The sequence below is a fragment of the Callithrix jacchus genome, chromosome 6 (assembly GCF_049354715.1).
Source record: "Callithrix jacchus isolate 240 chromosome 6, calJac240_pri, whole genome shotgun sequence".
NCBI lineage: Eukaryota > Metazoa > Chordata > Mammalia > Primates > Cebidae > Callithrix > Callithrix jacchus.
Window position 1 is genome coordinate 46,480,921 of NC_133507.1, and position 25,893 is coordinate 46,506,813.

General features: G+C 38.4%; 1 protein-coding gene across 3 annotated transcripts in view; it reads left to right on the top strand.

Moving 5' to 3' along the window:
• Positions 1–25,893, top strand: part of PDE1A (phosphodiesterase 1A) — a 531,703-nt gene that overhangs the window by 98,204 nt on the left and 407,606 nt on the right. For 2 of the 3 annotated variants that reach the window (XM_078327200.1, XM_078327201.1), the window contains exons 1-2: positions 8,421–8,587; positions 9,119–9,232. The exons of the other annotated variant lie outside the window; for it this stretch is intronic. The gene's annotated coding sequence lies outside the window, so the exon portion shown is untranslated. Of the gene's footprint in view, positions 1–8,420; positions 8,588–9,118; positions 9,233–25,893 lie in introns of those variants that run through there. 3 annotated transcript variants of the gene reach the window in all.

Sequence of the window (25,893 nt, forward strand, 5' to 3'; positions counted from 1 at the left end):
AATTCACACATAACAATATTAACCCTAATTGTAAATGGGCTAAATGCACCAATCAAAAGACACAGACTGGCAAATTGGATAAAAAGCCAAAACCCATCGGTGTGCTGTGTCCAGGAAACCCATCTTACATGCAAGGATACACAAAGGCTCAAAATAAAGGGATGGAGGATGATCTACCAAGCAAATGGAGAGCAAAAAAAAGCAGGAGTTGCACTTCTCATATCTCGATAAAATAGACTTTAAAGCAACAAAGATCAAAAGAGACAAAGAAGGACATTACATAATGGTAAAAGGATCGATACAACAAGAAGAGCTAACGATCCTAAATATATATGGACCCAATACAGGAACACCCAGATATAAGGCAAGTTCTTAATGACTTACAAAGAGACTTAGACTCCCACACAATAATGATGGGGGACTTTAACACTCCACTGTCAATATTAGACAGATCAACCAGACAGAAAATTAACAAGGATATCCAGGGCTTGAACTCAGACCTGGAACAAGCAAACCTGATAGACATTTACAGAACTCTCCACCCCAAATCCACAGAATATACATTTTTCTCAGCACCACATCACACCTACTCTAAAATTGACCACATAATTGGAAGTAAAGCACTCCTCAGCAAATGCAAAACAACTGAAATCATAACCAACAGTCTCTCAGACCATAGTGCAATCAAGTTAGAACTCAGAATTCAGAAACTAACTCAGAACTGCACAGCTTCATGGAAACTGAACAACTGGCTTTTGAATGTTGATTGGATAAACAATGAAATGAAGGCAGAAATAAAGAAGTTCTTCGAAATCAATGAGAATGAAGACACAACATACCCGAATCTCTGGGACACATTTAAAGCAGTCTCTAGAGGAAAATATATAGCAATAAGTGCCCATATGAGAAGAGTGGAGACATCCAAAACTGACACCCTATCATCAATATTGAAAGAGCTAGAGGAGCAAGATCAAAAAAACTCACAACCTAGCAGAAGACATTAAATAACTAAGATCAGAGCAGAACTGAAGGAGATAGAGACATGAAAAACTCTTCAAAAATCAATAAATCCAAGAGCTGGTTTTTTGAAAAGATCAACAAAATAGGCAGACCACTAGCCAGACTGACAAAAAAGAAAAAAGAGAACAACCAAATAGACACAATAAAAACCGATAAAGGGGAAATCACCACAGATTCTACAGAAATTCAAACCATCATCAGAGAATATTACAAACAACTCTATGCACATAAACTAGTAAACCTGGAAGAAATGGATAAATTCCTGGACACCTGTGTCCTCCGAAGCCTAAACCAGGAGGAAGCTGAAACTATTAATATACCAATAACAAAGTCTGAAGTCGACGTAGCAATTAGGAGCCTACCACACAAAAAAAGCCCAGGTTCAGATGGGTTCATTGCTGAATTGTACCAGACACACAGAGAGGAACTGTTACCATTCCTTCTGAAACTATTCCAAATAATCCAAAAAGAGGGAATCCTTCTCAATTCATTTTATGAGACCAACATTATCCTGATACCAAAACCCGGCAAAGACTCAACAAGAAAAGAAAACTTCAGGCCAATATCGATGATGAACATGGATGCAAAAATCTTCAATAAAATATTGGCAAGCTGATTGCAACAACACATCAAAAAACTTATCCATCCTGATGAAGTAGGATTCATCCCGGGGATGCAAGGCTGGTTCAACATACGCAAGTCTATAAACGTAATTCACCACATAAACAGAACCAAAAACAAAAACCACATGATTATCTCAATTGACCCAGAAAAGACCTTTGACAAAATTCAACAGCCCTTTATGCTAAACACCCTCAATAAACTCGGTATCGATGGAACGTATCTCAAAATAATGAAAGCTATTTACAACAAACCAACAGCCAATATCATACTGAATGGGCAAAAACTGGAAGCATTCCTTTTGAAATCTGGCACTAGACAAGGATGCCGTTTCTCACCACTCCTATTCAATATAGTACTGGAAGTCCTAGCAGAGCAATCAGGCAAGAAAAAGAAATAAAGGGTATTCAAATAGGAAAGGAGGAAGCCAAATTGTCTCTATTTGCAGATGACATGATAGTATATCTAGAAGATCCCATCGTCTCCACCCAAAATCTCCTGAAACTGAAAAGCAACTTCAGCAAAGTCTCAGGATATAAAATCAATGTGCAAAAATCACAAGCATTCCTATACACTAATAACAGACATAAAGGGAGCCAAATCAAGAACAAACCGCCATTCACAATTGCTACAAAGAGAATAAAATACCTAGGTATACAACTTACAAGGAATGTAAGGGAACTCTTCAAGGAAAACTACCTGCTCAACGAAATAAGAGAGGACACAAACAGATGGAGAAACCTTTCATGTTCATGGTCAGGAAGAATCAATATTGTGAAAATGGCTATACTGCCCAAAGTAATTTACAGACTCAACACTATCCCCATCAAGCTACCATTGATTTTCTTCACAGAACTGGAAAAAACCACCTTGAACTTCATATGGAACCAAAAGAGAGCTCATATAGGCAAGTCAATCCTAAGCAAAAAGAACACAGCGGGAGGCATCACACTACGGGACTTCAAACTATACTACAAGGCTACAGTTATCAAAACAGCATGGTACTGGTACCAAAACAGAGATATAGACCAATGGAACAGAACAGAGGCATGAGAGGCAACACAACATATCTACAACCATACAATCTTTATAAACCTGACAAAAACAAGCAATGGGGAAAGGACTCCCTGTTTAATAAATGGTGTTGGGAAAACTGGCTAGCCATGTGCAGAAAGCAGAAACTGGACCCCTTCCTGACACCTTACACTAAAATTAACTCCAGATGGATTAAAGACTTAAACATATGACCTGGCATCATTAAAAATCCTAGAAGAAAATGTAGGCAAAACCATTCAGGACATAGGAGTAGGCAAGGACTTCATGAACAAAACACCAAAAGCATTGGCAACAAAAGCCAAAATAGACAAATGGGACCTAATCAAACTCCACAGCTTCTGCACAGCAAAAGAAACAGTCACTAGAGTGAATTGGCAACCAACAGAATGGGAAAAAATTTTTGCAATTTACCCATCTGACAAAGGGCTGATATCCAGAATTTACAAAGAGCTCAATAGATTTACAAGAAAAAAACAAGAAAGCCCATTCAAAAATGGACAAAGGATATGAACAGACACTTTACAAAAGAAGACCTACATGAGGCCAACAAACATATCAAAAAATGCTCATTATCACTGTCATTAGAGAGATGCACATCAAAACCACATTGAGATACCATCTCACACCAGTAAGAATGGCGATCATTAAAAAATCTGGAGACAACAGATGCTGGAGAGGATGTGGAGAAATAGGAACACTTTTACACTGCTGGTGGGAGTGTAAATTAGTTCAACCATTGTGGACGACAGTGTGGTGAGTCCTCAAGGACCTAGAAATAGAAATTCCATTTGACCCAGCAATCCCATTACTGGGTATATATCCAAAGGACTATAAATCGATCTACTATAAGGACACATGTACACGAATGTTCATTGCAGCACTGTTTACAATAGCAAAGACCTGGAACCAACCCAAATGCCCATCGATGATAGACTGGTCTGGGAAAATGTGGCACATATACCCCATGGAATATTATGCAGCAATCAAAAATGATGAGTTCGTGTCATTTGTAGGGGCATGGATGAATCTGGAGAACATCATTCTCAGCAAACTGACACAAGAAAAGAAAATGAAACACCGCATATTCTCACTCATAGGCAGTTAATGAACAATGAGAAGACATGGACACAGGGAAGGGAGTACTACACACTGGGGTCTATTGGGGGGAATAGGGAGGGACAGCAGGGTGGGGAGCTGGGGAGGGTTAGCATGGGGAGGAATGCCAAATGTGGGTGAAGGGGTGGAAGGCAGCAAAACACACTGCCATGTGTGTACCTATGCAACTATCTTGCATGTTCTGCACATGTGTTCCAAAACCTAAAACGCAATAAAAAATAAAAAAATATATGCATTCTCAGTACATATTCTTAAATGGTGAAAAGGTTATGTGATTTTTAAGATAGTTTACTTTTTTCACTGCACTGTAACATAAAAGACATTTTACAAAAGAATGGGCTAATTTACATGAAAAAAGAGGTTTATTTACACATTTCAGAATTTACTAGTTTTGGCAGGTGGCATCCACACAGATTAGAAGTTATTTTATTATAGCTCCTAAAATCTTGATTCTATTATCTTACTTCTATTATCAAATGCTCACAGTATCTTGAGAAAAACATTCACTGACAATGTGTTTGAATGATGTAGTTAACTCAGGTAGCATGGACAGCTGCTGTGAATTTAAGAAAGACTTCATAAAATCCTTTTTTGGTTAAGATTCTGTTTATTGTCTAGAGTGCCTGTGTCAACAGAAAGCTCTGAAGTCAGGGAATGATTACTGTGAGTGCTACTGTAATTTAATTCGCCATTTGAATCATTGCCCAGGAGTGATGTCAGGTAACAGATTAGTTTGTTCATATCTCTTTAGTTTATATGAGTGTTATGAGCCAGATAATACTGACAAGGCTTTATAGATTCAATATTTCAACTATTTCTTTGTTTATGCTTTTAAAATGATGCCTTGAAATCCTGAGAACATATCGATGAGATTGTCCAAATCCTTTTCAAAGAATGTCCTTCAAATTTTATGGTGAATTGCTACTAATGAAATACTGACTTTATTTTGCCAAATTATATTATGAAACCAGATTTTTCTATGAACTTGCAGACAGAAGAAATTTCTAAGGTAGTTATCCAACATTAGAAGTTGAATGCCTTGGGAAGTAATAATGATAATGGCATGAATAAAAATAATGATAACATTATGAAATGTTTTTGAAGACTGTGTATGCATTATTTCCTTTGTATAACTCTATGAGTTAAATAATATTATATTCATTTTACAGATTATAAAGCTTTGAGAAAAAAGTTAACTAACTCGCCAAAGTTTACACAAGTTGAAGCATTGAAATAGGAACTCAAATCTAGGTCTGCTTAATTTCAGAACCCACACCTTCACCACCTCACTAGATACTTTGTTCCTGGAGATGATCAAGCCTAGTCCAGAAGATGACTTGGCAAGGAGAGCTTAGAAAGGCTTCCAACATCAGATGGATGGTGAACCAAGTGAAGTAAAACTTTCAAGCCCTGAGAATCTGTGATTCTATGTTTATATCAGTAAGAAATGTATTTTTATGTACCTTTAGACTTTAGAAGGGGAATCGTGACTGGAGTTTCATCAAAGATGGGTTTAAAATTAGTTATAATTTAAAGCACTAAAAAGGAATGTGAAATAATTTAGAAAATTTGGTTTCTAAACAAATGATCTCTTCGAATTGTGGGTTACATTTAGTCAAATGAAAATGGTGTGACTCCTTTGAGAGATACCTTCCTTCAGGCTCTCATGTCTCATCTAAATTATAGTTCTTTATCTACTGGTCTACCTGCCTGGAGTTTTGAGCCTTGTAATAAACACTCCACTATAAAGTTGAGTTATCTACTGAAATACAAATCTGATTCCGTAACCCACCTACCTAGAACACTCTGTGATGATTTCCATTGTCAGTTTCTTAACTTGGTGCTCAAGGCTTTGGCTTCGAATGTCTAAAGTCTCCTAATACTTTTCTGCAAGCACCCACCATTCCAGACACACAGGGATTCTTTATAGCCCCTAGGTCTGTGATACAGATATACATAAATCTGTCATGCAGATCGCTCTGCACCTCTGTGTGTGCATTTGTGCCTCTGACTGAAGGCTTGTCTTCTCATTTTTCATTTTGAAAATGCCTATTCATACTTTTAGTTCCAGTTTAAATGAAACCTCCTGTGAGAAGTCTCTCAAATCCTCCCAGGCAAGTTAATCATCCTTTTCACAATTCCTGCAGTGCATTTGGTACATGTTTTTGTTTTATCACCTTGAACTCTAATCATGTTTCCACATGCTCCCAACTATGAGTTAGTTCCTGAAGGGTAAAGAAAACATTTTATTTTAAAACATTTTTTCCAGGTGTGGTGGCTCATGCCTGCAATTCCAGCACTTTGGGAGGCTGAGGCAGGTGGATCACCTGAGGCCAAGAGCTTGAGACCAGCCCAGCCAACATGGTAAAACCCCATCTCTACTAAAAATACAAAAACCAACTGGGTATGGTGGCATGCACCTGTAATCCCAGTTACTCAGGAGGCTGAGGCTAAAGAATCACTTGATCCAGGGAGGCGAAAGTTGCAGTGAGCCGAGATTGCACCACTGCACTCCATTCTGGGTGACAGAGCATTACTGTATCTCAAGAAAAAGAAATCTTTGCATAGCTTTTGCTTTACAAACAATTACCTGGTGCAGCTCCTGGTACACAATAGCTGCTCATACTTCCTTGTTCAATGACTAGCTGAATGCTGTGTCAAGGAAGAGCATTGGAGGAAGAGTTAAAAATTTGGGGAGTTGCTTATGCTAACATGCTTTCTTTAGAATCTACTTTTTCCCTGTTTTTGAGAGCCCTGGAAGATATGTTATAGGTTTGGAAAGGCATTACATGTAAAAAGCTGAAGTGATACTCAGGCCCAATATGACTTTTTGGAGAGATAATGGGAATATTTGAGTTCGTTATGCAATAAAAATGAAATGGTAAAAACAAGTGCATTATATTTTAAAATATTTTTTAAAGGTTTCAAAAATAATTCTGTGTGATGGTTGGCTGGTAGTAATCATATGAAGTCAAAAGGTGGCCACATTCTGGATCAAAACCACACACCCCTGTGACTTTTACCTTTTCATCCAGAGTAATCTCTAGCTTCTCCGGGTATAGAAATAGACACTGAGCTCTTGGCATAAACTCACCCTTCTTGAAAGAGGTTCAGATTGAAGTCAAGTACTGAGTTTAAGAAAACCTAATCCTAAGCCTTCTATCTACCTTTTTTTATTTTTTGAAGAAAAGAAAGAGAAAAAAAGGAGTGAAGGAGAGGAAGAAAGAGGAAGAAAAAGAGGGAAAGAGAATTGGAATATTGCTTTATTCTAAAAATGGGTATTAATGGCCAATCAATATTTTGTGTATTTAAAGTGGAGAATGTATATTTTGTGTATTTAAAATAGAGAGCTCTATAAACATTTATTAAATTTACTTATTCCAGATCTGAGTTCAAGTCCTAATTGTCCTCATCAATTTTCTGTCTCGTTGAGTTTAAATCTCTTTATGGGTCTTATGTATCTGGGTGTTAGGATCGTTAGCTCTTATTGTTGCATTGATCCTTTTACCACTATATCTTTGTTGCTTTGAAATCTATTTTATCAGATGCGAGAATTGAAACTCCTGCTATTTATTTATTTATTTATTTATTTATTTTTGCTCTCCATTTGGTTGGCTCTCCACTTACCATCTACCTTTTTTTTTTTTTTTTTTTTTTTTTAGCAGGGGTCAAGAGTGAGTTGCCAACCCTCACTTCTTACTGTCCTGGACACTCCTATGCTTGCCACCACTTCAGTCTGACTCCACCAGGACAAATCTCAGTATGCCCCTTATCTCTGTTCGTACTGGTCACCACAGAAAGTCCCAGATTTCCTAAAATCCTGATATCCTTACCATTCTTTCTATAAGAATGCTTTCTAGGGGACATTGGTCTCTTCAAAGAGGGCATTCCTTCTCTGCAGCCCTCTCAAGTGGTGGCTGCATTTAATGCTACAGCTCTTACATAGCTGGACCTGAAGTTGGGATTAGGCATTCTCTTTTCTCCTCATTGCTGCTTTCAGATCATTCTTTTTCTTTCCTCTAAAACTCTGAATTCCATGACACCTACTGCTTTGCTCTATTACAGTTATCAACTTACTCATGGGGCAACCCCAAGCCCCCACTTCACTATGATTTCAGCTTCTGGATCACCATCACTCTCTCCAACATTATCCCATTATTGGCAAAAATGATTTCTCCAATAATTGGGCTCTGATTCCTTTGACTGACTCTTCTGCAGTAATCCATTTTCCAGCCTACCACAGCCACCTACAGCTATTGTCAGAAGATACTTCTCCCTTTACCTTGCTCTGAGCTTACTCTGCATCCCACAATCGCACCTATTATTTTATAATAGATTATGTAATTTATAGGCTATGATGCCTATTTCTAATCATTTGTTTCCCCCAGATAGAATGTAAGTTCCTAAAGGTCAAGGATTTTTTTTTTTTAATTTGATGATTGTAGGAAACATTGGCAAGTTATTCTCCAAATCTGTTTTTTTTTTCCCCTGGGTACACTGGTAGTCCATATTTCCACGCCTGCTTTCTGTTTGGTATATCCTTGTGGTTTGTTTCTGGTTGAAGGAATGTGAACAGAACTTATATACCATTTCAAGGTCTTGCCTTTATGCTCTTCTTCCCTCATTGCCACATGGACACAGAAGATCCAACAGAGGACTCTGATGCTGTTTCCAGGACAGTGGAACCACAAGATGAAAACAATTTTGGGCTCCTGAATCAGCTCCTGATGGATGCCCACCAAACACACCCATCGATCTTTTACCTGGCACAGAGGTATAGAATCCTATTGTTAAGGCATGAAAACTATCGGATTGTCTATTACAACAATGAAGCCATCCTGAATAATACAATAATGTGTCTCATGCACCTAGCACTGTGACTGGAGTGTAGTAATTGTTCATTAACATATTATTCCTATTTTCCTTTAGTATAATGGAATTAAAGATCTTAAAATCACCAGTACTTGCTTAACCAGTATTCCAGAGCCAGTAGTAGACTAAGTCTAACAAAGAGTCTGGCTTGCCTGGAATTGCCCTGAATTTTGAGGATCTGTGCCAGAAAAGTATAATAGTTGCCCAGAGCATGATTTCCCTGGAGAATGGGGTTTTATTCCAGCTATAATCAAATAGTAAAGGTAGCAAAGTACCCTATGAATTAATCTATTCCAGACTAAGTTTGAAACTAATTATTTATTTCATGGTATTTAACACCTTTGTTTAGAGTTCAGGGAACTTTTGCTGGACTGGGAAAAGACAAATTCAACTAGTTTCATATCATTCTCATGTTTACTTTCTTCACTTATAGAAAGAATTCTCTATCAGCTAAACAGAGATAGAACCTGGATTCTAACGCTGGTCTTGATTATCTTGGATCCCTGGGGTCAGAAATTTGCTAACTTCTTTTCTAGGAATTTCCATGGTAAAATGTTTCTCTTTTTCTTCAGTAATGGCTAGAAAAATCTAATAACTTCAAATGACAATGAATGTGCAAATAAAAATGTCTTAGCAAAAAGCTAAGACATAAAGATAATAACTAAATTGAGAATAAGCACGATTTCTGCTTGATTTCATTTGTATATCAATTTTCCTTAACCAAATGTTACTATTTACAAAATGGAATTAAATAATACAGATAGTACAAACTATTTAATAACTATGCCTATAAGTAATATAAACATACATACACACAAATATGTCAAAAAACACTATCTCATTGAAAGAACCCTGATAACTTGGTGAAGGAATGAAAAGAATATGTACTTAGAAAAATGATGTTGCTTCTGTCTTCTGTATTACATGTCTATATAAATTGGAATAGAGTTCCTCAGTTTTGCCTTTACTTATAGTAAATGATTTGTAGCAAAATATAATCCAGATAGAAAAGAAAAAGGCATTTGTTTTCTATTTAAATACACAATTTGTTTAAATTTAGAGACATTTTCCAGATATCTGCAAATCATATTTTGATTCCCTAATTCACTCTTTCCTTCTCCAATGTGTTATACATTCTATGCATAATATAATATTATATTGCTGATTATATTATTATTAACCACTGATTTATGTGTAACTCATGACTTTTGAATTTCCTATATATTTTTTTAGAATTATTGGTTTTGTGCCTTTTTGTGTAATTAATACTTATAATTTGAAAGAGACAAAATCTAAATTAATAGAAACATGATTCTTATTTTCAAGTTAAAGTAGAAGACTTTATCTTCTATGAAAACATCTGATAGAAATTGATTGTGGTTATTACTTTTTCAAGATTTTTGGCTATTCAAATATATATCAAATATTTTTTCCATAGAAATGATATTTTCAAGGAAAACTGCCATTGATTATTAAAGGATTCAAAACTTTCATAATCCAAGGTGAATTATATTTGAGAACTTCAAGGTAGTTTATAAATATTAATTTATTTTATGATGTATACATACTAACATACATTTGCCTTCAATGCATACTCTCAGCTTTGTGAGTTGGGCTTAAAACCTTAAACACATCTCTGCTTTCTGTGAGTCTTACAAATTGTGATTATCGAAAAGACTTAATTGGTTATCCACATGGAACATTTTTTAGGACTGGTCTGCACGCATTTAGAGGATATGTAGTGGTCAGTTTTTCCATTGTGAAATTGCTGTTTGACCTCAGAATGACCTATCTGAGAGAATGCAGAACCATGAGTGGAATTTTGTTCCAAGTGGGGAAAATATGCTAGTGGGGAAAATGAACTAGGGAATTACCAAAGGGACCTATCCTACCCCAGATAAAGGTTTAGGCAATGGGAGAAAAAACCTCATCTACAAAGAAAGGTAGAAGTCCATAATTTTGGGAAGTGCTCTAACCCCTTTATTTAAAAAAGAAAAAAAATTCTTAAAAATCCATGGAAAAGCAGCATCTGGCTTCTTGGTCTGTGTGTGTTTTTGAATAAACTCCCAAATGTGTCTTTGACCTCGGCACAGTTTATTGAGAGCAGTTGTCAGGCACAGATTGGGATCCACATTACCCTAATCTGCCTTCCAAATTCCTTCTTGCATTTTGCTTGGTCGTATCCTGTGCATTTCGATTTGGCATTTCAGCATTTGTCACTGATGCTATTTTAAAAAGCAAGCTTGCTGTTGTTTTGGCTCAGGTACTTTGAAAACAGAAGTCGAAAGTCAAGGAACTATTTAGGAAGTCTTGGGGAAAAAAGGCAAAACTAGCTGTTTCCTGTTAGTAACCACTGAATCTGGAACATAGGTTTCTTTAGGTGCTGGTCTACTGTCTACTATTTCACCTCTGGTGTCTGAGCAAATACTATATTCACTGACTTAAGATGAGGATAAAAGCAAATCGTTTTCCATCTTCCAGTTCCTTGGGAAAAAGCACAAACTTGGGAAAGAAGATGTTTATTTTAAACTTGTGATAGGAATTAAATGGTACTGAATTCCAGTCCCAGGAAAAATTGTGATTTTATTTTAGGGTAAGCAATTCCCACATCTACATTTCTCTTTCAGACACTACTCTGTTTCTCGATATTCTTGCAATAAAAATTCCTATTTAACTTTTTCTTCAAAACTTACTTCTCCTAGGTACTAACCTCTTAGAGAACTGGGAAATAATTACTTTGGCAATTTATTCATATGATGGCATGAAGATTAATAATTGATAACTATATTAGTATTTATTCTAGTTATAGAAATTTCTGGCTCTTTTATAGGAGATTTCTGAGAGATTTTTGGTCAGAGTGGGCCTTCTGGTAACTGCCAAATTACATTACAAAGGCATCAGCCTAGTCTGCCTGAGTGTAAATAAATGTAGATCTACTTTTTTAAAGGATATTTGCCTATGTACACTTACTATGTAATATGAAAAATATGTCAACTGTCTGCATAGTGTATGTGTTTTAATCAGTATTTACTGGATACTGTTGGTTAACCTGGCCTGATTGATAAAAACAGCTTACATGAAATAAATTCTGATGCTGTTGATTAGTTAGTTCCTGCCTGGAGTCTTTTTATCAAGAAAATATCTTATGCTTATCATCAAAGGCAGGAAGGCATAAGAAGGAGGGTTAAATCACATCAACTTTGGTTGGTTTCCTAAGATTTCCCTTTGGTTCTCTTTTTTGTGGGGTAAATTTATTTTAGGAGATGACAGTTCTGCTAGATACATATGGACAGCAAAAGAGTGCTAGATCAGAAAGGGTAGGCTGGTGGTTTAGAACAGGAACCCTACAATGAGATGGAAACCCAACACCCAAGATACACAAATGCCTCTTTTGTATTTTGCAAATGCAGCTATTAACTAGGGCTGTTAATGAAGGCATTTTATTTTTTATTTTTATTTGATTTTAGGTTTTGGGGTATATGTGCAGAACATGCAAGATAGATAGTTGCATAGGTACACATGTGGCAGTGTGATTTGCTGTCTTCCTCCCCTTCACCCACATCTGGCATTTCTCCCCAGGCTATCCCTCCCCAGCTCCCCCACCCCCACTCTTCCTCCCCTATTTCTCCCAATAGACCCAGTGTGTAGTGCTCCTCTCCCTGTGTCCATGTGTTCTCATTGTTCATCACCCACCTATGAGTGAGAATATGCAGTATTTCATTTTCTGTTCTTGTGTCAGTTTGCTGAGAATTATGTTCTCCAGATTCATCCATGTCCCTACAAATGACACGAACTCATCATTTTTGATTGCTGCATAATATTCCATGGGGTATATGTGCCACATTTTTCCCTGTCCAGTGTATCATCGATGGGGATTTGGGTTGATTCCAGGTCTTTGCTATTGTAAACAGTTTTGCAATGAACATTCGTGTGCATGTGTCCTTATAGTAGAACAATTTATAGTCCTTTGGATATATACCCAGTAATGGGATTGCTGGGTCAAATGGAATTTCTATTTCTAGGTCCTTGAGGACTCACCACACTGTCGTCCACAATGGTTGAACTAACTTACACTCCCACCAGCAGTGTAAAAGTGTTCCTATTTCTCCACATTCTCTCCAGCATCTGTTGTCTCCAGATTTTTTAATGATCGCCATTCTAACTGGCATGAGATGGTATCTCAATTTAGTTTTCATTTGCATTTCTCTGATGACCACTGATGATCAGCATTTTTTGATATGTTTGTTGGCCTCATGTAGGTCTTCTTTTGTAAAGTGTCTGTTCATATCCTTTGCCCATTTTTGAATGGGCTGTTTGTCTTTTTCTTGTATATCTGTTTTAGTTCTTTGTAAATTCTGGATATCAGCCCTTTGTCAGATGGGTAAACTGCAAAAATTTTTTCCCATTCTGTTGGTTGCCAATTCACTCTAGTGACTGTTTCTTTTGCCGTGCAGAAGCTGTGGAGTTTGATTAGGTCCCATTTGTCTATTTTGGCTTTTGTTGCCAATGCTTTTGGTATTTTGTTCATGAAGTCCTTGCCTACTCCTATGTCCTGAATGGGTTTGCCTAGATTTTCTTCTAGGGTTTTTATGGTGCCAGGTCTTATGTTTAAGTCTTTAATCCATCTGGAGTTAATTTTAGTGTAAGGTGTCAGGAAGGGGTCCAGTTTCTGCTTTCTGCACATGGCTAGCCAGTTTTCCCAACACCATTTATTAAACAGGGAGTCCTTTCCCCATTGCTTGTTTTTGTCAGGTTTATAAAGATTGTATGGTTGTAGATATGTTGTGTTGCCTCTGATGCCTCTGTTCTGTTTCATTGGTCTATATCTGTCTATATCTCTGTTTTGGTACCAGTACTGTGCTGTTTTGGTTACTGTAGCCTTGTAGTATAATTTGAAGTCCGGTAGTGTGATGCCTCCTGCTGTGTTCTTTTTGCTTAGAATTGACTTGGCTATGCAGGCTCTCTTTTGGTTTCATATGAAGTTCATGGTGGTTTTTTCCAGTTCTGTGAAGAAAGTCAATGGTATCTTGATGGGGATAGCGTTGAGTCTGTAAATTACTTTGGGCAGTGTAGCCATTTTCACGATATTGATTCTTCCTAACCTTGAACATGGAATGTTTCTCAATCTGCTTGTGTCCTCTCTTATTTTGTTGAGCAGAGGTTTGTAGTTCTCCTTGAAGAGGTCCCTTACGTTCCTTATTAGTTGGATTCCTAGGTATTTCATTCTTTTTGTAGCAATTGTGAATGGCAGTTCGTTCTTGATTTGGCTCTCTTTAAGTCTGTTATTGGTGTATAGGAATGCTTGTGATTTTTGCACATTGATTTTATATCCTGAGATTTTGCTGAAGTTACTTATCAGTTTCAGGAGTTTCTGGGCTGAGATGATGGGTCTTCTAGATATACTATCATGTCATCTGCAAATAGAGACAATTTGGCTTCCTCCTTTCCTATTTGAATACCCTTTATTTCTTTTTCTTGCCTGATTGCTCTGGCCAGAACTTCCAGTACTGTATTGAATAGGAGTGGTGAGAGAGGGCATCCTTGTCTAGTGCCAGATTTCAAAAGGAATGCTTCCAGTTTTTGCCCATTCAGTATGATATTGGCTGTTGGTTTGTCGTAAATAGCTTTTATTACTTTTGGTTTGTTTATGTGGTGAATTACGTTTATGGACTTGTGTATGTTGAACCAGCCTTGTATCCCCGGTATGAATCCTACTTGATCATGGTGGCTAAGCTTTTTGATGTGCTGTTACAATCAGCTTGCCAATATTTTATTGAAGATTTTTGCATCTATGTTCATCATGGATATTAGCCTGAAGTTTTCTTTTCTGGTTGAGTCTCTGCTGGGTTTTGGTATCAGGATGATGTTGGTCTCATAAATGATTTAGGAAGGATTCCCTCTTTTTGGATTATTTGGAATAGTTTCAGAAGGAATGGTACCAGTTCCTCTTTGTGTGTCTGGTAGAATTCGGCTGTGAACCCATCTGGACCTGGACTCTTTTTCTGTAATAGGCTCTTAATTGCTGCCTCAACTTCAGACCTTATTATTGGTCTATTAATAGTTTCGGCTTCCTCCTGGTTTAGGCTTTGGAGGACACAGGTGTCCAGGAATTTATGCATTTCTTCCAGGTTTACTAGTTTATGTGCATAGAGTTGTTTGTAATATTCTCTGATGATGGTTTGAATTTCTGTAGAATCTGTGGTGATTTCCCCTTTATCGGTTTTTATTGTGTCTATTTGGTTGTTCTCTCTTTTCTTTTTTATCAGTCTGGCTAGTGGTCTGCCTATTTTGTTGATCTTTTAAAAAAAACCAGCTTTTGGATTTATTGAATTTTGAAGAGTTTTTCATGTCTCTATCTCCTTCAGTTCTGCTCTGATCTTAGTTATTTCTTGTCTTCCGCTAGGTTTTGAGTTTTTTTCATCTTGCTCCTCCAGCTTTTCAATTTTGACGTTAGGGTGTCAATTTTGGATTTCTCCACTTTTCTCATATGGGCACTTATTGCTATATATTTTCCTCTAGAGACTGCTTTAAATGTGTCCCAGAGATTCTGGTATGTTGTGTCTTCATTCTCGTTGGTTTCGAAGAACTTCTTTATTTCTTCCTTTATTTCATTATTTATCCAGTCAACATTCAAGAGCCAGTTGTTCAGTTTCCATGAAGTGGTGCAGTTCTGAGTTAGTTTCTGAATTCTGAGTTCTAACTTGATTGCACTGTGGTCTGAGAGACTTTTTGCTATGATTTCAGTTGTTTTGCATTTGCTGAGGAGTGCTTTACTTCCAATTATGTGGTCAATTTTAGAGTAGGTGTGATGTGGTGCTGAGAAAAATGTATATTCTGTGGATTTGGGGTGGAGAGTTCTGTAAATGTCTATCAGGTTTGCTTGTTCCAGGTCTGAGTTCAAGCCCTGGATATCCTTGTTAATTTCTGTCTGGTTGATCTGTCTAATATTGACAGTGGAGTGTTAAAGTCTCCCATCATTATTGTGTGGGAGTCTAAGTCTCTTTGCAAGTCATTAAGAACTTGCCTTATATCTGGGTGTTCCTGTATTGGGTCCACATATATTTAGGATCATTAGCTCTTCTTGTTGTATCGATCCTTTTACCATTATGTAATGTCCTTCTTTGTCTCTTTTGATCTTTGTTGCTTTAAAGTCTATTTTATTGGAGACGAGAATTGCAACTCCTGCTTTTTTTTTTCTCTCCATTTGCTTGGTAAATCTTCCTCCATCCCTTTATTTTGAGCCTTTGTGTATCCTTGCATGTAAGATGGGTTTCCTGGATACAGCACACCAATGAGTTTTGGCTTTTTATCCAATTTGCCAGTCTGTGTCTTTTGATTGGTGCATTTAGCCCATTTACATTTACAGTTAATATTGTTATGTGTGAATTTGATCATGCCATTTTAATGCTAGCTGACTGTTTTGCTTGTTAGTCAATGCAGATTCTTCATTTTGTTAATGCTCTTTAGCATTTGGTTTGCTTTTGGAATAGCTGGTATTGGTTGTTCCTTTCTATGTGTAGTGCATCTTTCAGGAGCTCTTGTAAAGCAGGCCTGTTGATGACAAAATCTCTGAGTACTTGCTTGTTCGTGAAGGATTTTATTTTTCCTTCACTTATGAAGCTCAGTTTGGCTGGATATGAAATTCTGGGTGGAAAGTTCTTTTCTTTAAGGATGTTGAATATTGGCCCCCACTCTCTTCTGACTTGTAGGGTTTCTGCCGAGAGATCTGCTGTGACTCTGATGGGCTTCCCTTTGTGGGTAAGCCAACATTTCTCTCTGGCTGCCCTTAGCATTTTCTCCTTCATTTCAACCCTGGTGAATCTGACGATTATGTGCCTTGGGGTTGCTCTTCTTGAGTAATATCTTTGTGGTGTTCTCTGTATTTCCTGGACTTGACTGTTGGCCTGCCTTGCTAGGTTTGGGAAATTTTCCTGGATAATATCCTGAAGAGTATTTTCCAGCTTGGATTCATTATCTTCGTCACATTCAGGTACACCTATTAAATGTAGATTAGGTCTCTTCACATAGTCCCATATTTCTTGGAGACTTTGTTCATTCCTTTTTGCACTTTTTTCTCTAATCTTGGCTTCTGATTTTATTTCATTGAGTTGATTTTTGACTTCTGATATCCTTTCTTCTGCTTGGTCAATTCGGCTGTTGAAACCTGTGCATGCTTTGTGAATTTCTCATGTTGTGTTTTTCAGCTCCTTCAATTCATTCATTTCCTCTCTAAGTTGTCCATTCTTGTTATTATTTCCTCAAATCTTTTTTCAACGTTCTTAGTTTTGTTGTATTGAGTTAGAAGATGTTCTTTTAGCTCACGCAAGTTTCTCATTACACACCTTCTGATGTCTGTTTCTGTCATTTCATCACACTCATTTTTCATGCAGCCTTGATCCCTTGTTGGTGAGGAGTTTTGGTCCCTTGTAGGAGACAAGGTGTTCTGATTTCAGGTGTTTTCCTCTTTTTTGCACTGGTTTCTTCTCATCTTTGTGGATTTATCTACCTGTCATGTGAGTAGTTGCTGATTTTCCGATTGGGTCTCTGAGTGGATGGATTGTTGCTGATGAAGTATTTCTGTTTCTTAGTTTTTCTTCCAACAGTCTGGCTTCTCTGCTGTAAGACTGCTGAGGTCCACTCCAGGCCCTGCTCGCTGGGGTATACCTGTAGCAGCTGTGGAACTATGAGGATTGCTACCAGTTACTTCTTCTGCTATCTTTGTCCCTGAATGATGCCCACCAAACGTCAGTCTGATCAGTCCTTTGTGAGGTGACTCTTTCGATATATGGGGGTCAGGGAGCTGCTTGAGGAGGCTGTCTGTACTTTATACTTGAGGAGACAGTCTGTACTTTATAGAGGCTCAAGTGCTGAGCTGTGAGCTCCATTGTTCATTCTGGGCTGCTAGGCAGGTATGTTTACGTCTGCTGCAGCAGAACTCATAAAGCCCCTTTTTTTCTCAGGTGCTCTGTCCCAGGGAGTTAGAGCTTTATTTATGAGTATTCCTTGCACTGTCCTGCCCAGCAAGGAGGCAGTCTCCTCACTGCCTGCCTGTAGTGGCTATGCTGAGCTGCTGTGGGCTCCGCCCTGTTGCTGTGGGCTCTGCCCTGCTCTCATGGGCTTTGCCCTGCTGCTGTGTGTAATTCCCTGTAGTCCTGTTTATATGGGTGTGGTTAGAGCTGCCATGGTTATGGTGGCATGCCTCTGTAGTGGCAGACTCTCTCTGTTATGGCAGGTTGCCTCGGCAATGGCAGGCTGCATCAGCAATGGCAGAGTACCTCCATACGGGTCGAGTGCCTTGGTAGTGGTGGATGCCCCTCGGCCTTTGATCTGCACCATCCTGGGTTCAGCTGTGCTTGCTTTGAAACTCTCAAGCCCGAGTGTTTTCAATTGCTGTTTTGTTTGTTTTTGTGGGGGTGGGACCCACTGAGCCTGATTACTTGGCTCCCTGCCTTAGAGCCCCCCTTTTTTTTTTTGTAAGTTGAACGGTTGACTCTCTCTCAGGTGTTCCAGTCGCCTGCTGAAAGGGCACCAGGATCTGTGTGATTTCCCATGCAGCTACCCACTGCACCAGCTGGAACAATGTTGCTGCCTGGGAATTTCCTGGCCTGGCTTTCTGTTTAAGTCCTGTTTAATCAGATGAATGTGCTAATCTGCCTTATGAAATCTCCAATTGTCGGTTTAACAGGGCAACCAAACCAGTGTAGTTTGTGCGGAGTGCCGCTATGCTGTGGCCCTGATGCAAACAGCCATGCTGGAAGCCCATGGGGCTCCTACCTCTGGAAATCTCTTGGTCTGTGGGCAATAAAAATCTGTCTGGAAATGTGACGTCCACTCACCATCTGCGATTTCATTGGGAGCTGCAATCCTGAGTTGGTCCTACAATGCCATCTTCTCTAATGAAGGCATTTTTTGTTAAATTCTATTTTTAGTAGTTTTTACCCCCTATTCACTAATATGCTTTCAATTTGATTTTTAAAAAATACAAAGTGAGTTCATCTGCTGAAGGAGCACTAACTTCAGTTAGCTGTGTCTCTCTCAATCATTTTTTATGATTCCATAAAAAATAATGTAAAAGTTACAATTTTGATGAAATATCAACTTGGAGGTAAAAACAGGAAATGATTAAGCTTTTTAATAACTTCTATTGTCCTTTCAGTGGTAGTTCTTTCAAGTTAAGTGTATCTCCTGCTCTGTAGTAGTAAGCTTTCTTATCATTATTTCAGTTCAATTCTATCACATCCTGTCATTTAGAGTTAATAAAAGGTTTCATTTTAGTGGTTAATTCTTTCTTATTCTCCACACTTCTTCCTCTGGTATTGGTTTAGCAAGGAAGAAGAGAGAAAGATATGCCCTTTGAGGAACGAACAACAGGGCAATGGCACACAGCAAGTTGGCTGGACTCTCTTTGGTTGATTGTAACTCTTGTTCTTAGATGAGAACAACTACTCATGGGTGGTGGTGAAACTGCTGTTCTTTTGGGGGTGATTACTGCTTCCTTATCCATGTGGATTTCAAATGCTATCACCCTTGCCCAGTTGTTGCTTCCTTACAGGGCCTTGTAGTGGCCTCTTGATGCATAGCCCTCTGATAGAGGATATTCATCTTAGTCTCAACCTCATCTTTCTTTACCTTCTTGCCTCCCATAGCAGATGGACCACCAAGAATGCCTTGCTTCTGGGATATATCCATCCAGTGAGTGGTCTCTTGGAATGGATATCAGCAAAATGGTTTTCACTTTTCTACCTTCTCCTTTGTCTAGCTCTCTATCAGACACCCTGGTACATCCTAGCAACAGCACATGGTAGGAATGCAGGTTGGACTCTTGGCATTCATGCTTCTGATCTGCCCCTTTTCTCATTCTTGGTATTGCCACTGTCTCAGGTATTTTGCTTATCAGGAGCTCAGCCACTTTCAGGTAAGAGATGATTACCAATACTTGCTTCAGTAACAAGAAGAGACACTTTGAATACTCCTTTTGGTTGAAAGACCAGAGCTAGAGAACTGATTCAAATAACTTTCCTCAGCCACAGAGGGGATGAAGGGAGCAATGGATTATTCTTCATGCACTCCATAGACTCAAAAAGGTCACTCCATCTTGCTTCTCTATAGAGCAGAAGTCCTCTTAAAATTCTGTTTGATGAAAGTCCCTAGACAAGTTTGGCCTCTGTCACTTACTAATTACATTATGTAATTATACTAACAACTGGCAGGAACAGATCTTGGAATAAGTATAACTGACTGCTGTTAAAAACATAAATTACCATGTAAGAACAGCAGTATAAATTCCTGGAAAAAAGATCACAGATTGACCTTCACTGTGCTGTGGAAGTCAGTCAGTATGTTTTACAGAGGTTTTAATATGACAGTATTAATATGTCATATTAATAAAGACAGGTTTTAATTTATTTAAAATCTGTCTTTATTAATTTATTTAATAAATTTAATTTATTAATTTATTTAAAACCTTTATTAAAGGTTTTAATAAAGAAAGTTTTAATATGACAAGTCTGTTCATAAGGTGAGTTAGAGAGCTTTCACTTTAAACCTTGAGCTCTGAGCCATAAAGCAACAATCCAAGGTTGAATGACTTGACCGGAACACCTGACTAGCTAGTTAGTAAAAATTAAGACATGAAATCAGGCTTTCTCATCTCATATGTTTTCCACTGTAGTATTTCTATCCATCACAGTTATTTAAAGAAAATAGAAACCACTCTCCATATTTCAAATGGAAGGAATTTATTAAAGAGAATTGGTTACACTGGAAATGTAAGAGAAAAGACATTGAACAGGGAAGAGGGCAACAACTCAGAGGACAGCAAGTGCAGGGAGCTGCCACTATTCCTAGTGCTTGAGTGTGCCACTGGAGCCCGTGGGGTAAGGGTTAGGACCAGGGAAGGGGCTGCTTGGGAGAACCACAGGGGATGGGATTATCCAGTGGGATCTGGAGCCATGAAAAAGGCATAGCCATTCTCAGAGAAGCCAGCCACAGTGGAGAGACAAGGAATAGTATCTGATTTCTTTCTTCATCCTGTCTGTTAATCTTACACTTATGTCTCTCTTTCATTTTTGTATTTTCCTAGTGAGTACATGGCCATGAACTAAGAAAACACATGGCATATCTAATAACTAAGCTCTAAAGGGATATATTTAAAGGGTAAAAGGAAGGACACTTCCAGTAAGATTGGTATTTAATTATTATAAAATAAATAATTACACAAATAGTAAATGATAAAATGAGACTTGACTACTGTACTATTTATTCCTTTTCATCTTCATCACAACTTTTACAGTAATTTTACCTCTGTTTTTTTCCACCACATGAGAAGGAGAAAAATAAACAAGGAGCAGAACCAGAAAGATGAGATGGGAAAAAGGGGAAGGCAGTGGAAGTATCAGAGAAGCCAGTGTGGACATAAGAACAGAAAAATCGAGGCAGAAAAGCAAGGCCAGTCACTATAACGATAAAGTTTTGAAATGATACTATGCATACTACATTTTTTTTTGTTTATATTTTCATTTTACTTTTTTTTTTTTTTTTAATTTTTTATTGGATTTTAGGTTTGGGGGTACATGAGCAGAGCATGCAAGACAGTTGCGTAGGTACACACATGGCAGTGTGCTTTGCTTTGCTTTTCTTCTCCCCTTCACCCACATTTGGCATTTCTCCCCAGGCTATCCCTCCCCACCTCCCCATCCCACTGGCCCTCCCCTTTTCCCCCCAATAGACCCCAGTGTTTAGTACTCTCCTTTCTGTGTCCATGTGTTCTCATTTTTGATCACCCCCCTATGAGTGAGAATATGCAGTGTTTCATTTTCTGTTCTTGTGTCAGTTTGCTGAGGATGATGTTCTCCAGATTCATCCATGTCCTACAAACGACACAAACTCATCATTTCTGATTGCTGCATAATATTCCATGGTGTGTATGTGCCACATTTTTCCAATCCAGTCTATCATCAATGGGCATTTGGGTTGATTCCAGGTCTTTGCTATTGTAAACAGTGCTGCAATGAACATTCGTGTACATGTGTCCTTATAGTAGAACGATTTATAGTCTTTTGGATATATACCCAGTAATGGGATTGCTGGGTCAAATGGAATTTCTATTTCTAAGGCCTTGAGGAATCGCCACACTGTCTTCCACAATGGTTGAACTAATTTGCACTCCCACCAACAGTGTAACAGTGTTCCTTTTTCTCCACATCCTCTCCAGCATCTGTTGTCTCCAGATTTTTTAATGATCGCCATTCTAACTGGCGTGAGATGGTATCTCAATGTGGTTTTGATTTGCATCTCTCTGATGACCAGTGACGATGAGCATTTTTTCATATGATTGTTGGCCTCATATATGTCTTCTTTCGTAAAGTATCTGTTCATATCCTTTGCCCACTTTTGAATGGGCTTGTTTGTTTTTTTCCTGTAAATCTGTTTGAGTTCTTTGTAAATTCTGGATATCAGCCCTTTGTCAGATGGGTAGACTGCGAAAATTTTTTCCCATTCTGTTGGTTGCCGATCCACTCTAGTGACTGTTTCTTTTGCCGTGCAGAAGCTGTGGAGTTTCATTAGGTCCCATTTGTCTATTTTGGCTTTTGTTGCCAATGCTCTTGGTGTTTTGTTCATGAAGTCCTTGCCTACTCCTATGTCCTGGATAGTTTTGCCTAGATTTCCTTCTAGGGTTTTTATGGTGCCAGGTCTTATGTTTAAGTCTTTAATCCATCTGGAGTTAATTTTAGTGTAAGGTGTCAGGAAGGGGTCCAGTTTCTGCTTTCTGCACATGGCTAGCCAGTTTTCCCAACACCATTTGTTAAACATGAAATCCTTTCCCCATTGCTTGTTTTTGTCAGGTTTATCAAAGATTGTATAGTTGTATGTATGTTGTGTTGCCTCCGGTGCCTCTGTTTTGTTCCATTGGTCTATATCGCTGTTTTGGTACCAGTACCATGCTGTTTTGATTACTGTAGCCTTGTGGTATAGTTGAAATCTGGTAGTGTGATGCCCCCCGCTGTGTTCTTTTTGCTTAGAATTGACTTGGCTATGCGGGCTCTCTTTTGGTTCCATATGAAGTTCATGGTGGTTTTTTCCAGTTCTGTGAAGAAAGTCAATGGTAGCTTGATGGGGATAGCGTTGAGTCTGTAAATTACTTTGGGCAGTATAGCCATTTTCATGATATTAATTCTTCCTAACCATGAACATGGAATGGTTCTCCATCTGTTTGTGTCCTCTCTGATTTCATTCAGCAGTGGTTTGTAGTTCTCCTTGAAGAGGTCCCTTACGTTCCTTGTGAGTTGTATTCCAAGGTATTTTATTCTTTTTGTAGCAATTGCGAATGGCAGTTCGTTCTTGATTTGGCTTTTTTAAAGTCTGTTATTGGTGTAGACGATTGCTTGTGATATTTGCACATTGATTTTATATCCTGAGACTTTGCTGAAGTTGCTTATCAGATTCAGGAGTTTTTGGGCTGAGGCAATGGGGTCTTCTAGGTATACTATCATGTCGTCTGCAAATAGAGACAATTTGGCTTCCACCTTTCCTATTTGAATACACTTTATTTCTTTTTCTTGCCTGATTGCTCTGGCTAGAACTTCCAGTACTATATTGAATAGGAGTGGTGAAAGAGGGCATCCTTGTCTAGTGCCAGATTTCAAAGGGAATGCTTCCAGTTTTTGCCCATTCAGTATGATATTGGCTGTTGGTTTGTCATAAATAGCTTTTATTACTTTGAGATACGTTCCATCGATACCGAGTTTATTGAGGGTTTTTAGCATAAAGGGCTGTCGAATTTTGTCAAATGCCTTTTCTGCGTCAATTGAGATAATCATGTGGTTTTTGTTTTTGGTTTGTTTATGTGGTGAATTACGTTTATGGACTTGTGTACGTTGAACCAGCCTTGCATCCCTGGGATGAATCCTACTTGATCATGATGAATAAGTTTTTTGATTTGCTGTTGCAATCGGCTTGCCAATATTTTATTGAAGATTTTTGCATCTATGTTCATCATGGATATTGGCCTGAAGTTTTCTTTTCTCATTGGGTCTCTGCCGGGTTTTGGTATCAGAATGATGTTGGTCTCCTAAAATGATTTGGGAAGGATTCCCTCTTTTTGGATTGTTTGAAATAGTTTTAGAAGGAATGGTACCAGCTCCTCCTTGTGTGTCTGGTAGAATTCGGCTGTGAACCCATCTGGACCTGGGCTTTTTTTGTGTGGTAGGCTCTTAATTGCTGCCTCGACTTCAGACCTTGTTATTGGTCTATTCATAGTTTCAGCTTCCTCCTGGTTTAGGCTTGGGAGGACACAGGAGTCCAGGAGTTTATCCATTTCTTTTTTTTTTAATTTTTTTATTTTTTATTTTTTATTGGATTATAGGTTTTGGGGTACATGAGCAGAGCATGCAAGACAGTTGCGTAGGTACACACATGGCAGTGTGCTTTGCTTTTCTTCTCCCCTTCACCCACATTTGGCATTTCTCCCCAGGCTATCCCTCCCCATCTCCCCCTCCCACTGGCCCTCCCCTTTTCCCCCCAATAGACCCCAGTGTTTAGTACTCCCCTTTCTGTGTCCATGTGTTCTCATTTTTCATCACCTACCTATGAGTGAGAATATGCGGTGTTTCATTTTCTGTTCTTGTGTCAGTTTGCTGAGGATGATGTTCTCCAGATTCATCCATGTCCCTACAAACGACACAAACTCATCATTTCTGATTGCTGCATAATATTCCATGGTGTATATGTGCCACATTTTTCCAATCCAGTCTATCATCAATGGGCATTTGGGTTGATTCCAGGTCTTTGCTATTGTAAACAGTGCTGCAATGAACATTCGTGTACATGTGTCCTTATAGTAGAACGATTTATAGTCTTTTGGATATATACCCAGTAATGGGATTGCTGGGTCAAATGGAATTTCTATTTCTAAGGCCTTGAGGAATCGCCACACTGTCTTCCACAATGGTTGAACTAATTTACACTCCCACAAACAGTGTAAAAGTGTTCCTTTTTCTCCACATCCTCTCCAGCATCTGTTGTCTCCAGATTTTTTAATGATCGCCATTCTAACTGGCGTGAGATGGTATCTCAATGTGGTTTTGATTTGCATCTCTCTGATGACCAGTGACGATGAGCATTTTTTCATATGACTGTTGGCCTCATATATGTCTTCTTTCGTAAAGTATCTGTTCATATCCTTTGCCCACTTTTGAATGGGCTTGTTTGTTTTTTTCCTGTAAATCTGTTTGAGTTCTTTGTAAATTCTGGATATCAGCCCTTTGTCTGATGGGTAGACTGCGAAAATTTTTTCCCATTCTGTTGGTTGCCGATCCACTCTAGTGACTGTTTCTTTTGCCATGCAGAAGCTGTGGAGTTTGATTAGGTCCCATTTGTCTATTTTGGCTTTTGTTGCCAATGCTTTTGGTGTTTTGTTCATGAAGTCCTTGCCTACTCCTATGTCCTGGATAGTTTTGCCTAGATTTCCTTCTAGGGTTTTTATGGTGCCAGGTCTTATGTTTAAGTCTTTAATCCATCTAGAGTTAATTTTAGTGCAAGGTGTCAGGAAGGGGTCCAGTTTCTGCACATGGCTAGCCAGTTTTCCCAACACCATTTGTTAAACATGGAATCCTTGCCCCATTGCTTGTTTTTGTCAGGTTTATCAAAGATTGTATAGTTGTATGTATGTTGTGTTGCCTCTGGTGCCTCTGTTTTGTTCCATTGGTCTATATCTCTGTTTTGGTACTAGTACCATGCTGTTTTGATTACTGTAGCCTTGTAGTATAGTTTGAAATCCGGTAGTGTGATGCCCCCTGCTGTGTTCTTTTTGCTTAGAATTGACTTGGCTATGCGGGCTCTCTTTTGGTTCCATATGAAGTTCATGGTGGTTTTTTCCAGTTCTGTGAAGAAAGTCAATGGTAGCTTGATGGGGATAGCGTTGAGTCTGTAAATTACTTTGGGCAGTATAGCCATTTTCATGATATTAATTCTTCCTAACCATGAACATGGAATGTTTCTCCATCTGTTTGTGTCCTCTCAGATTTCGTTGAGCAGTGGTTTGTAGTTCTCCTTGAAGAGGTCCCTTACGTTCCTTGTGAGTTGTATTCCAAGGTATTTTATTCTTTTTGTAGCAATTGCGAATGGCAGTTCGCTCTTGATTTGACTTTCTTTAAGTCTGTTATTGGTGTAGATGAATGCTTGTGATTTTTGCACATTGATTTTATATCC